This window comes from Heterocephalus glaber, unplaced genomic scaffold (genome assembly GCF_053883595.1).
Source record: "Heterocephalus glaber isolate CG9 unplaced genomic scaffold, H.glaber_assembly_v1.0 deba00001431, whole genome shotgun sequence".
NCBI lineage: Eukaryota > Metazoa > Chordata > Mammalia > Rodentia > Bathyergidae > Heterocephalus > Heterocephalus glaber.
In genome coordinates, this window is record NW_028258295.1 from 3,835,958 (window position 1) to 3,851,208 (window position 15,251).

General features: G+C 33.7%; 1 pseudogene across 1 annotated transcript; it reads left to right on the forward strand.

Annotated features, from left to right (window-relative positions):
- Window positions 1–6,626: 6,626 nt before the first annotated feature.
- On the forward strand, window positions 6,627–10,072 carry LOC106008305 (olfactory receptor 8G50-like; annotated as a pseudogene). Its single transcript, XR_015451793.1, has 2 exons — window positions 6,627–6,729; window positions 8,769–10,072. The product of XR_015451793.1 is annotated as an olfactory receptor 8G50-like (transcript).
- Window positions 10,073–15,251: the final 5,179 nt, after the last annotated feature.

Genomic DNA, 15,251 nt, shown 5'->3' on the forward strand with positions numbered 1-15,251 from the left:
TGCCACGTGTGAACTTAAGGAACATATTTATATGCAGATAGAAAATGGTCCTATTAAAAAAATTTCACTGTTAAAGATTTGACTAAAGGGACTTTATTACACAGGATTCCATATGATAAGCTAATAGGAAAGAGATATTAAATGAATATTATGAGTTAAAATGTCACTGTCTAACAAATGAGCTTTTGTGGAACAAGTATGTCATACAATACATGTTGTGGAATAAAGAAAAAATAAGCATTAAATTTTATTACTCTTCAACAGGCTTCACTGACTCTCATTCTGCACTGGCAACATAATAGATTTGTTTTTGTAGGACCTGTGTCACCATGGTATTTATCTCCTTATCTTTTAGTCCACCTCCTTGTCCTATTCAGACTGCAACAGCCTAAAAGAGTAGGGATTCTGTATTGCTACTTCCCTATTCTGAATGCTCATAGCAAACTTGTTTGCTAATGTTATCACTGTTAAATTTATTTTATTATATTGTTTATATATATACATAAATTTAATATATTTCATACATCTAAATATTGCTTTATTATCCAGTGAACAAGCATAGCCCAAGAGTGTGTTTTTGATTAATATATTTTCAGGTATTATTGGTAATTTATGTATCTCAAAGATGGGTATATTTGTTCAGATCCTCTGACCATATTGAAATAGGGATATTTATTCTTTAAACTTTTATGATAGTAAATATATTTTTCTACAGCTATATTACTTGAAAATATTTTTTGCATTGCATGAGTTGTCTTTTTACTTTTTGGATTGTGTTCTTTAAAGTTTAATTTTAAAAAATTATGATGAAGCACAATTTGTTTTGGTATCTTATCTAAGAAATTATCATCAAGTCAAGGTCACCAATATTTTGGCCTGTGATATTTTTTATACCACTATTTCTTTCATTTAGTCCTATGGCACATTTTGAGAATATTATTGTGGATGGTATGAGGAAGAGTTCCAAATTAATTCTTTTATATGTATCAATGTAATGGCCCCAGAACCATTTGTTTAAAAAATTTATTATTTCCTCTTTGAATTGTCATAAAACTTTTACAACAATTCAATTATCATACATGTGAGTTTACTTCTCATCTGTCCACTCTATTACATTGATCTGTATGTCTATATTTAAAACTGCCTCACTGTCTTGATCACCCTTGAAATATGTTTTCAAATGAGGAAATATGACACCTCAAACTTGATATTTATCTTTCAACTTTGGTTTAATTATTCTAGCTTCCTGTCTTTTTATAGGGATTTTAGGAGTGATGTAACTATATCTCTAAAAAATAGAGCAGGGATTTTGATGGGGAGATTGTTGAATTTGTTGGTCAATTTGGAAAGTATTGCCATTTTCACAATGCTGAGTCTTGTGATTTATCAAGAGATGCCTTTCCTATGAAGATCTTAGTACCCTTCAATAATGTTTAAGTGTGATGTCATGCTTTCTTTTTAGTTAACACATATTTTCAGTACATACTATTTATATTTCTTGTGTGGAGTTGATAAATGTACATAACGCACCTTAATTCCTTTTTTCATGTCCTTTCCCTCCTCTCTCTCTCCTTCTTTCCATCTCTTGATCCACTTGTCATTTGAGAAATACCCATCCCCTGACTTCTTATTACCTGACTTTAATTTTGCTCTTTATTTATACTTTGCATTTCTAATATGAGACATCATGCTACAGTTATTCTTCTATGTATGATTTACTTCACTTAACATTACAATTTCAATGTGTATTCATTTTCCTACGAATGACTCAAGCTTGGCAGAGTAGTACTCTTTCTTTATTGCACAGTAGTATACCATTGAATATAAATACCACATTTTCTTTCTTCATCTGTTGATGGACATATAAGCTGTTTCCAAGGTTAAGGTATTACAAATTGGTATTATAAATTGTACTGCTGCAAACATGTCTATATATGTACCATTGTAATAAGCTGTCTTTGACTCTTTGAGGAAGATACTTAGAAGAGGACTAGCTGAGTCAAATGGAATTTCTAGTTTAGTTTATTGAAAAATCTCCATACTGATTTCTATAATGTAGAAGCTTTCCTTTTTTCCCCCCACAGTATCACCAGCAATTATGATTATTTGGTTTCTGCATGATAAACATTCTTTCTGGACAAAGATGCAATCTCCGTAATGGTGTAATTTCCATTTCTCTAATGGACAGTGATCTGGAACATATCTTTATGTATCTATGGGAGATTTGTACTTCTTCTGTGAAGAATCTATTCATTTCACATACCCATCTTTTGCTTGGGTCTTTTATTTACATATTTATTTATTTAAATTTTACTTTATTGGTACATTTTAGGTATGCAATATAATGACATTCATCATTGGAAATTTGCACCTTTACATAATCTCTCTTGGTTACTATTTTCTCCCCTTCCCCAGCCCTCCCTTCAACCTTGCCATCCCTCTCTATTTACAAAAACTTTGTTTCCAATTTTTCATTTTCTCATATCAATTCCATTCCCTTCTTTCTTTTCCCCTATCCCCCCCAACTCCCCTTCCCCTTTGTCCCTCTTCTTCCTATTTCACATTATCTACTATATTTTTTACTTGTTCTTTTCACTTTCAGTTTCTCACACTAGGGCCAGGGATTTAGCTCAGTGGTTCCGCCACCTGCCTCAGTTTCTCACACTAGAGAAACTATATGCATGTGTGTCCTATTTATTTCACTTAAGAGTATCGGTTCAATGTGCATTCATTTAACTATAAACGTCTCTAAATTTTCATTATTTATGGCTGAGTAATATTCCATTTTATAAAAAAACCCCCACATTTTCTTTATCCAGGTTCCAGTTGATGGGCAATTGGGCTGGTTCCAAGTTTTAGCTATTACAAATTGTGCTGCTATGAACATAGGTGCACATATATCACTGTGGTATGATTCTTTTAATTCTTTTGGGAAGATACTCAGCAGGGGAATAGCTGGGTCAAATGGGACATTCAGTCTTAGTTCTTTGAGGTATATCCATACTGATTTCCACAGTGGTTGCACCAGTCTACACTCCCACCAGCAGTGTAGCAGGGTTCCTCTTTCCCCACAGCCCCACCAGCATTTGTTATTGGTTGATTTTATGACAGTAGCCATTTTTTCTGGGGTGAGGTGGAATCTCAGCATTGTTTTCATTTGCATCTCTTGAATAACCAGTGAGGTTGGAAAGGTTTTCATATGTTTATTTGCCATTTTGTCTGATTTTTTAAAGTTCTTTATAGATTCCAAGTATAGACCTTTGTACGAGGAACACCAGGGGAAGATTTTTTCCCACACTGTGTGTTGTCTCTTTACACCGCTGGTAGTTTCTCTTGCAGTGCAGAAGTTTTTTAATAAGAAGAGATCCCACTTGTTCATTCTTTGTTCTAGTTTACAGGCAACTGAGATTTGGTTCATAAAATCTTTTCCTGCCCCAATGTCTTCAAGAGTTCTACCTAACCTCTGTTCCAGCAGCTTCAGTGTTTCCATTTTAACATTTAGATCTTTAATCCATTAGATTTTAGTTTAGTGCATGGTGAGAGATATAGGTCTAGTTTTAATCTTTGGCAAGTTGAAAGCTCATTTTTCCAGCACCATTTATTAAAGAGGCTATCTTTGCTCCAGTGAGGGTGTTTGGCTCTTTTGCCAAAGATGAAGTGGCTGAGTGTGTCTGGAGTTGTTTCTATATCATCTAATCTGTTCCACTGATCCTCAGGTCTGTTTCTTTGCCAGTACCATGCTGTTTTTATCACAGTAGCTCTGTAGTATAGTTTCAAGTTGGGGTTGTGATACCCCCTTCCATGTCTCTGTTACCTAGAATTGCTTTTACTATTCTGGGTCTCTTCTTGTTCCAAATGAATATTTAGACTGTTTTTTCAAGGTCCATGAAGTGTGCTGCTGGGATTTCAATTGGAATTGCATTGAATCTACACAGCAGTTTTGGAAGTATGGCCATTTTCACTATGTTGATCTTTCCTACCCAGGAGCAGGGGATTTCTTTCCATTTTCTGATCCCCAATCTCTCTTTTTAGAGTACTATACTTTTCAGAGAAGAGGCCTTTGATTTCTTTTGATAGTTTAATTCCTACGTATTTCAGTTTTTTGGATGCTATTGTGAAAGGAATTGTTTGCCCTACTTCTCTCTCAGTAAGTCTGTTGTTTATGTACACAAAAACTATTGATTTTTGTGTGTTGACCTTGTATCCAACTACATTACTAAATTTGGTTGTTAAGTCTGGAAGAACTTTGGTGGAGTTTTTGGAGTATTCTTTATAGAGTATCATGTCATCTGCAAATAATGACAATTTGACTTCTTCATTTCCTATCTTATCTTTATTCCTTTTATTTCTTTCTCTTGTCTAATTGGCATGACTAATGTTTCCAAAACTATATTGAACAGGAGTGGTGATAGTGGATATCCTTGTCTTGTTGCTGATTTTAGTGCGAAGGATTTCACTTTTTGATCATTTAGTATGATATTGGCTGTTGTTTTTTATAGATTTATTATCAGATTGAGGTAGAGACCATCTATTCCAATTTTTTTGTAGGGATTTTATCATAAATGCGTGTTGGATTTTGACAAATGCTTTTTCTGAATAAATTGAGATGATCACATGGTTTTTGTCCTTGGTTTTATTGATATAGTGGATTACATTTTTTTATTTGCATATGTTGAACCATCCCTGCATCCCTGGGATGAATCCCACTTGATCAGGGTGTATGATCTTCTTGATGATCTTCTGCATTCTATTTGCCAGTATCTTATGAAGGATTTTTGCATCTATGTTCGTTAGTGAGACTGGCCTATAGTTCTCTAATTTGATTGCATCTTTCTCTGCTTTGGGGATCTTCCAGAAATGAATTCAGGAGTATTGCTTCCCTTTCAATTTCACTGATGAATTTAAAGAGTAATGGCAGTAGTTCCTCTCTAAATATCTTGTAGAATTCAGCGGTGGAGCCATCAGGACCCCTGCTTTTCTTAGAAGAATATAATTAATATGTGTTACATGTATGATCATAGAAAAACTTAAAGGAATGTCTTTAGCTAATTGCAAAAATACCTTTATAAAACAGATTAAAACTCCACATTTAACAAAAATTTCAACTATTCCAGAGCAAACTTAATTAAGAAAATTTATTGTAACATTGTCTCAAATTATATAATATTTAATTACCATTGAATAAAAACAATTAAAAGCTTTACTCACAACCAGTTTAGTATGAAATTTATTTCACTGACACGTATGTTTTCAGTATTCCTCAAAATTTCTCCTTTATTTTTAGAAGAAGCACAGTCTTTATCTCTCCTCCTTAGTCTTCTCTGGCCATCCTCACAGGTCTCCAGTAATAACAAAAAGAGATTCACTTTGCAGCTTAGTGAAAGCTGCTTTTATTCAGTGCACAGATTAAAACGTTCCAAGAAGTACTACTTTAAGTATATATCATATTAATCTAAGAAAAATTAGTAGAATGAATAAAAATGTAAACTTTAATGACCTCAATTCATTCCTCTGACTTAGTGTTTTCCCCTTTGAGATACTACTATCGAGACTTCCTTTAAATTCATAAAATTTTCTGAAATTTTGAATTTTTAGTCTAGGCATGAAACTCACCATAGTTCTGATATTAATTACATCCTTTTATTAATCTATATTCTAACAAGAACTGAATTACACATATGTGACAATATTACATATTTGAGAATGAATGGGAATTAAAGGAAACTTGTGTTTTTCCCCAGAGTCGATACTTGTGGGATAAGATTCTAGTGGGAGGTCATTACCGTTGTTTGCTCCTAATCAGACTTTTATACCCAGTATATGAAATTGTCACATCACCTTACCTTTGCAGAAGGCCAAATGGCACTGGGCATCAAACTCGTCAGTTAGCAAGATTAGGGACTCCAAAGACATTTTTGGTCTATCACTACCTCGCATTATCAATTTTTTTTTTCCTTTCAGAGCAATGAAGAAAAGTATAAAATGCTGAACTCTCTAGGAAGCAGAAGGGGTATGTCTGAATTCCTGTGCTTGAATTTTAAAATTCTAACCTCTTTTCCTGGATTCTATATAGATATGCAGCTGACAACATTTCTGTCTCTCCTAGTCTTCATTGCAAGAGCCACACTTTCTGGTGAAAACAGATTCCTTATTATCTCTCTGTCTTCTGCAGCTTGAATTTATAGCCAACACTTCTTTTTTATACTTTTCTCAAGGAGGTAAAAGCTTTATTCAGTTATTTCAAGTTTGTATTAACTTATCTCTAAGTTTCTTCCAACAAGTTTGTCAAATGCATATTTGAGACATACGCTATGCAAGGCACTGTGCTAGCACTACATTCAGTTTACAAACTAGTGTGGAAGAAAAGCTGGTAAGTGACTCACAAAATATCAAATTAACTATGTGCCATTTGTGAACATAAGGAACATGTGTATTTCCAGATAGAAAATGGTCCTATTTCTCTATCAGAGAATATTAATTTAATTAAAAGGACTTTAGTACATAGGATTTTATGGGGTAAGCTAATATGAGAAGAGAAAAACTACAGGGAAATCATGAGTTAAAATTCAGTGCCTAACAAACATGCCTTTGTAGATTAGCTATGTCACATGATACTTGTTGCAACATCATGAAGAAAGCTTCATTGTGTTTCTCTTCAGCAGTCTTCCTTGACCCCCACTCTTCACCAGCACCATGATAGCTTTGTTCCTGTGGACCTATCTCACCATGGTATTTGTTTCATTGTCTATTCTGTCTCCCTAACCCCTTCCAGATTGTAAAATCTAAGGAGTGGAGATTCTACATCATTTATTTCTTTATTTTGAACACTCATAGTAAATATTTTGCTTATGTTGTCACTGTTAAATTGTTGTAATTGTGTGCTCATATACAATTTAACATATCTTAAACATTTAAATATTGTTTTCTTATCTAGGGCACTTGCACAGCTGAGGGTATGTCCTTGATGAAAATGTTTTCATTTCTTTTTGATAATTTATGTATCTCAAATATGAGAATGTTTATTCAGATACTGGGCCATTTTAAAACTGGACTATTTTTCCATTAAATTGTTAAATTATAAGAAATTTTAAAATACATTCTCAGTTCATTTCTTCAGTTCAATTATTTGAAAAAAATTATTTTGTTTTATATGTTGCTTTTAAATTTCTGGATGGGGTTCTTTAAAGCACAATATTTAAATTTTTCATGTTGCACACTTTACTATTTTTTCTAATTTTAGCCTCTTGTTTTGGTATCTCATCTACGAAAGTATCATCAAAGCCAAGGTTGCAAATATTTAGTCTTGTAGTTTTCTTTCCCCGATGTTTTTAGAGTGTTAGATCTTTTATTTATTCATATGACCCATTTAGAGTAAATTTCTGAGAATGGTGTGGCAGAGTTCCAAACTAATTCTTTTTTTTAATTTTGGTACCGGGGATTGAACTCAGATCCTTGCGCTTGCGAGGCAGGAGGGAGAACCACTGAGCTAAATCCCCGGCCCATCCAAACTAATTCTTATATGTGTACTTATTGAGTTGTCCATTTCAGCGTCATTGTTGAAACAATTATCATTTTCCCATTGCATTATCATAAAACACTTATAACAACTGAGTTTATCATGGACGTGAGTTTATTTCTGGACTGTCACCTCTATTCCATTGATCTGTATGTGCACAATGATAATGACTCCAAAGTGTCATGGTCACTGGAAATTTGAAGTAAATTTATAGATAAGGGAATGTGCACCTCAAATCTGACATTTATCTTTCAAGTTTGATTTGATTAGTCTAGGGTCCTTGTCTTTTTACAGAGGTTTTATGATCCTTCTGTTAATATGTGTAAATATCACAGTGTACATTTTGATAGGAATTACACTGAATTTGTTGATTAATTTAGAAAATATTTCAGGTTTCACAATATTGATTCTTTTTGTTCATCAACAGCGATGTCTTTCTCTATAGGAAAGACGTTAGTACTGTTCAAAAATGTTTTGTAATTTTATGTGTGACAGCCTCCACTTCCATTTTAAATTTATTCTAAGGATTTCATCCATTCATGCTACCTCTAGTGGACATTTTATTATTCATTGCAAAGATATAAAAGTACAATTGAGTTTATATTTAGACCTTACATTCTATGATGGTGCTTAATTTTAGTTCTATTAGTCTTTTTTTTCATAGATTGTCTCACATTTTTTCTATGTAAGATTATGACATTTACAAATAGAATGAAAGAATAATGAATTCTTACTTTCTAATATGGATGACTTTTATTTAATTTTGTAGCCTGATTTTTCTAACTGGGTTCTCTGGTATACTGTGGAGTGACAATCCGGGAGTGAACAACTTTTATGGTTCAGTAATGTAGGGGAAAATCTTAGTCTTTCACCATTATGTGTGACATTGAGTGAGGTTTTTTGTGGATGCTGCTATTTTAATGATAAAGAATATTTTTGTCCCACAGGAGGTGAGAAAATAATTAATCAAAGATAGTCGGGGGAGCACATCAAATAAGTTAGTAGAAATTACATTTTGAGTGTTCAATAACTTGCTATCAATAATCACTCTTACAGAATGAAACAAAAAAAAGATAGTTCTATGTGCTATATATTTACAAGTCCCATGGGAATCTCAAGGTTGTTGATATATTTAGGTGAGAAGTTGGGAGAAAATTGGAGATACCTGGATGAAAAGAATAAAATTATGTTTCACACTTCATTGTTCAGACATAAATACTAATTTCAAAAATTTTCTTCCCTTCCTACATAGATAAGCAGAAAGAAATGACACAAGAAACTCATTCTTCAGTGACTGACTTCATCCTCACTGGGTTAACAGAGAAACCAGAGCTCCAGCTGCCCCTCTTCCTCCTCTTCCTGGGAATCTATGTGTTCACAGTGGTGGGAAACCTGGACATGATCATCCTGATTGGGCTCAGTTCTCACCTGCACACCTCCATGTACAATCTCCTCAGCAGTCTGTCCTTCAATGACCTCTGCCATTCCACTCTCCTTACCCCCAAAATGCTGGTGAACTTTGTGGTGGAGAAGAATGTCATCTCCTACCCTGAATGCATCATTCAACTCTACTTCTTTTTGGGTTTTTGTTATATCAGAGTGTCACATGCTTTCTCCAGTGGCTTATGACCGCTATATTGCCACATGTAGCCCCTTGCTCTACCATGTTACCATGTCTTCTCAAGTGTGTTGCTGGATGGCTGCTAGGGTGTTTAGCGTGGGCTCGGTTGGTGCCACACGGTTTGCATGCTGAGAGTGGATTTTTACAAGGCTGATGTAATAAACTGCTACTTCTGTGACCTTTTCCCACTACTGGAACTCTCCTGCTCCAGTGCTTTTATTAATGAGCTAGTGGTTCTGTGCTTCAGTGTTTTTAATATTCTTCTTCCAAGTCTGACCATACTTACCTCCTAGGTCTTTATCATAGCCACATCCTCTGCATTTGCTGCACTGAGGGCAGGTACAAAGCCTTCAGGACTTCCAGCTCCCACATCTCAGCAGTTGCTATGTTCTTTGGTTCTCTAGCATTCATGTACCTGCAGCCCACCTCAGTCAGCTCCATAGACCAAGGGAAAGTGTCCTCTGTGTTCTATACCATTCTTGTTCCCATGGTCAACCCCCTGATCTGTAGCCTGAGGAATAAGGATGTTAGATTTGCCCTAAAAACATCCTTGACAAAAGAAGTTTCCTATGAAATAGAGTATTTTGCTTTTATAAAAATATATTTCTGCATCAATGGTAAAGAAATAATCCAGAGACAACAATACGTGTCCACAGATCTTGTAATTTCTGCTACTACTTAATTATTTGGATGCAAAGTACCAAGGGTACAGGTAGATTGATGGACTAAAACCCACATAGGATAGCAGTTCTTTAGGATGGCCTAGCATCCACCTACCCAGAACAATTTATATCTCAACTTTATAAATTTCAAATGCCTCCATGTTTTCATTATGCTTTATGTGTATGAAATATGGCTCTTTTTTAATAATATTTATATAAATTCAGTAAAGAAATATATATGCTTCAAATTCTCTTGTTTCAATAGTTTATGTACCCAGCCTTCTATATTAAATTTTTTGCAAGCATTTTTGAAAATGTGATCTCTAAAATAAATAATTTTTACCATTTGGAATATACACAATATTGCCCCTAATATTTACAAAGTGTGTAGGACTGTGTTAGGTAATATGCGGGTACAATATGGGAGATAAAACTTTTCCTACCATGAAGGAGATAGCAGCATATTGAAAGACATCGGCAATAATAAACAGTTACAGCTATGTTAGAAACATTCTTTTATGTGTATCTATGTAACATTCTCAGGATGATGCTACAACCTCTAATATCCTGACAATTATATATTCCTTTTTCCATATTCCAAGGAGACATTGCTTTTAAAAATATTTCCACCCACATGTATAGTATCTCTGATTTAGAACTGATATTCATTTACTATTCCATTCATATGGGTTCCTCATTCACATGGAAAACTTAAAGTTGACACAGTTTTTTCCTCTCTAATGACAAATACCTCTGCTACACAAAACTCACTTTCTATTCTTAAAAAGAGATTGAAGAGAATATCAGACAATGGAAAGATGTCCTTTGCTCATGAGTAAGAAGAACTCATCTAGTGAAAATGGCCATACTTGCTAAACTTCTATATAGATTCAGTGCCATCCCAGTTGAAATTCCAATAGTGTATTTCACAGAACTTGAGGAAATAATCCAAAAATTCATTTGGAACAAGAAGAGACCTAGAATAGCAAAAGCAATTCTAGACAACAAAGATCAGGCAGGGGGTATCTCAACCCCCAACTTGAAACTATGCTACAAAGCTAGTGTGATAAAAATAGTGTGCTACAGACAAAGAAACAGACCCAAGGATCAGTGGAATAGATTCAAAGATGCAGAAACAACAGACAAACTCAGCTACCTCATTTTTGACAAAGGTACCAAACACCCTCACTGGAGTAAGGATAGACTATTTAATAAGTGGTGCTTGAAAAACTGAGTTTCAACTTGGCAAAGATTAAAAGTAGACATATATCTCGGATAGTACACTAAACTAATATCAAAATGGATCAAAGATGTAAATATTAAAGGAGAAACACTAAACCATCTAAAAAATAGTTTAGGTAGAACTCTTGAAAACATTGGTGTAGGAAAAGACTTCATGAACAAAACATCAGTTGCATGTGAACTAGCACAAAGAATCAACAACTGGGATCTCATCTTATTGAAAAGCTTCAGCACAGCAAAAGAAACCACCAACAGAGTGAAGAGACAACCCACAATGTAGGAAAAAAATTTTATCAGATGTTCTGCAGACAAAGATCTACTATCTAGAATATATAAAGAACTTACAAACATCTAAAAATGAATGCCTTATTTTCTATGGACTGAGAAACATGTATTTTGACAAATACATTTCCGTTTTTTCAAATTGAGACTCTATATGTCACCTTGCAGACAGAGACTCCAACTAGAAACCTTGAGGTGGTGCTCCTGGGAGACAATTGTTCTCAAGATCAAAACTCCGTAGCTCTCATGCCTTAGATTTGTAATGAATTTTCTTATGTCTGCCTAACAGTAGCCTCTTGGCCATCACATGCATCCATTTGATTTTAGGGCCACTTGTAAATAGCAAGTCTTGGCTGTACTCTTCCTGAAGCCTCTAAGCTTGTAAGCCTTCACAAAGAGCTGCATTGAGACAGCATGAACACCTGCAAATAGCATCATATTATTTCTTGTCACCCTCTGCTACAGTGTGCCCGGAAGCACAACACAGAGCTATTTATTCATCTTTAACACAGTATGAACATTTCACCTGGATCAGATGCATTTGTAAAATCACTTGTCTCATCTAAAAGGTATAAAACAATGCTTGGTTTGTCCTCAGCTTGCCCTCAAATATGTCACATGAACACATTAAAGCAAGGTTGCCTCTATCTCACTCTGTAAAATAAAACTATTAGTGAGAAGTGAGACTCTTTCCTTCTTTGAAAACAAGCAGAATTCTTAATTTTCTATGTTCTAATCCCTTATCTTCACATCTCATTATTTTATCCTACAAACATTCTATATGCCTGTATCTATCTGTTTATTGGTATATATTTATGTGATACATATATGAGTACATGCAACTATGTGAAATAAGTGAATATTGAAATTGTACTGTATTAATCGGTTGTAAAAAGTTTGTGTGTATATGTTCTTATGTTTATTACTCTGGGTATTAAACAACAGCCACAAAATTTTTTCATGTTAATGACAATACATATACATTTTTATTTGTGCAATTTTGTTATATTTCAAAAATAAGTATACACAAAACAATTAAAAATTATAATAGAAATATCTGAACTGTTGCTAATTATTCTGAGAATTGTGAGAAAATAAGCTGTTGGTATATTAACCTAGACACTAGATTCCAAAACAGATCCTGAGATCTAACATAAGAAGAAAAGCTGCTACAATAAAAATAATATTATGAATATATATGATATATAACCTAAGTTTATAGAAGAATACATTTAATCAAAGTTTTAATAAATGAAAAGGAAGGACATGATAGAATGCCTACATTATAACACTAAGCAGTGTTTTTAACTTGAATAATTTTCTCAAACAGTTTTTTCTTTCATAGTCTTGCATTGATTTGTATTTCACTGATAAAAGCATGTATTAATTTCCAAATGAAAATAGTTATTCCCTTATAATTACCATTTTGGGGAACATCAAAATGTCCCTAGAGATAATTATACTCAGAAATAGTTTTTGCCTTCTGTAGTATTTATGGTTAGGTTTCTTTGTGCTTCACACCCACACATGGGTGTAGGTATGCACACACTTACACATATGTGTACACATACCATGTTGACTTCAGCCAAAAGTTTATTATTTTGGGGTGGTTCTGTGATTCATCAGAGAAATATATTTCTTTTATATTTCTGTTTTACAGGGTTTCATGTTTGCTATCAAAGAATCACTGCAGATTTCCTTCATTTCACTATTAGCCCGGAATATATGGAAGGAGAAGGAAATGTCCTCAAACCTGAAGAACAGTTCCTGGTGGTGACAGACCTCACTTCCACCTCTATCTCTTTGGTTAGAGCCTAGTTACACAGACAAACCCAGATGCAAGAGGGATTGAGAAATGCTGGATGATTTAGATGGCATTGGGCCAGACTAAGATACAGGACCTTTTTTGTTGTTGAGGAAGAGAGAATAACAAGAATAATAAGAATTTATTAAGCATTCTCTAAAATTTATAGACAAATATTTTTAAATTTAAATTTAAATTACCAATTGAAGTATTTTCCAATATTTAATAGATGATACTTATGTTCCTCTCTAGAGTTTAACATTTGATTTAGCATTGCATCCAAGAACTTTAATACTGCTCATTGTGATTAAAATAAAATGTGTAATGTATGAGGAAATATGCAATATATTACTAAATGTACAGATCCACCAGAAAGGTGACTATCAGGCTGGATGGAGTAGTCCTTGTAGTATCCTAATAATTCTCTGCTCCTTCCTATAGCTTTGCCATCATGCTTGAGGCTTCCTCATTCTGAAATAGCTTTGGACTCCACTCAGTTTCATCTTTCTAAATTTCACACTGCTTTCAATAACAAACAGAAATGTTTCATTCTAATGCATTTTTCACTATTCCAAGTTCTAATAAGGAATACTTATGATTCATCAAAATCTAGTAATGAGGATGCCTCCTTTCTTTTTTGCTATTTCTTACTATTAATGAATATTCAGGCATGCTATACTTCTAAAAATCATCAAATTCTTGAGAATAATAATTGTACCATGACTGCATAATATTTCTAGGTCTCAGGTTTATTCATGATCGATGAGCAAAGTTTTTCATGAGGTTTATGAATTATTCTGCTAGTATGTTTTTACTCCTCAAAATTTACAAGGTATAACCAAAGTATTTTTTAAAATAAACTTTTAAAACACACATTAAACTGCACACCTAACAAAATTAAAAAATATTCCAAAGCAAGTTTACTTAAGAAAATGTATATCAATTATTGTTAAATTTATACATTTGATTAATGTTCAGTAAAAATATTCAACATAATACTATTCACAAATACTCTAGTATGAAATTATTTTGTTTAATATATGGTTTCACTCTATTAACTTATCACTAAACTTCTTCAAACAATTTCAGCAAACATATTTTTATTCACTGTTCTTCAACCTTTCTCTTATTTTAAGGAGGAAAAATAGCCCTTATTTCTCTTTCTTAATCTTGCTAAGCACTCCTTGGGGGTTTTTGGTAGTATCTAAAATATTTTACTTTGGGAACGGAATTAAAACTTCTTTCGTTCAGTCTCTAAGGTAAGATATTCCTTAATGATTGTTTTGTGAATATATCATATTATGTTAAAATGAATAGTACAGATCAATGAAAATAAAAACTTTCAAATATTACAGGCATTGGTGGCTATCTTTCCATTTCTATCTCCTCTTGTGATAAATCACTTTAGACAATTCACTTAATGTATGCCCTAGAAACTTCCTGAAATTTTGAATATTTTAATGTCTTGACATGAAACTCACTAGATTTCTAACAATATCTCTCACATTGTTTATTTCATCCATGATCAAACAAGAACGTGGCTTTACATATGTGTCATGATACTAAACACTTGAGAACCAATGGTGTGAAAGGGAAAATCTAATTGTTGATTTTCCCCAGAGTTGATGCTTGTGGGGTAAGATTCTAGTGGGAGATCATTAAGTTGTTTATTCCTAATCAGACTCTTATTGTCTATATCCAACATATAAAATCCACACATTAACCAATCTTTACAGAAAGCCTCACTGGTTTGGGCATCAGCTTCATCAGGAAACTGGATTAGTGACTCAAAGGGTACCTTTGATCTGTCACTTCCTAACATCTCTGTTTTTCTGGGTAAAGCAGTGGAGAAGAAAAATATCCCAAACTGAACTCTCTGGGAAGAAGGAGGGTATGTCTGAGTCCCAACCATAACTTTTAAAACCTTATAATCTTTAGCTGGATTTTCCCTCCAGTGCTAATAAAGATACACAGGAATACTTTTCTGTCTCTACCTATCCTCAATCTAAGAGCCACACTCTCTGATGAGCACAGGATCCCTTATTATCTCTTTTCCCCTGAAATATAAAATTATAGCAAATAATTCTTTGTTTACTCATTTCAACTCAGAAAGTGTGAAGGCCT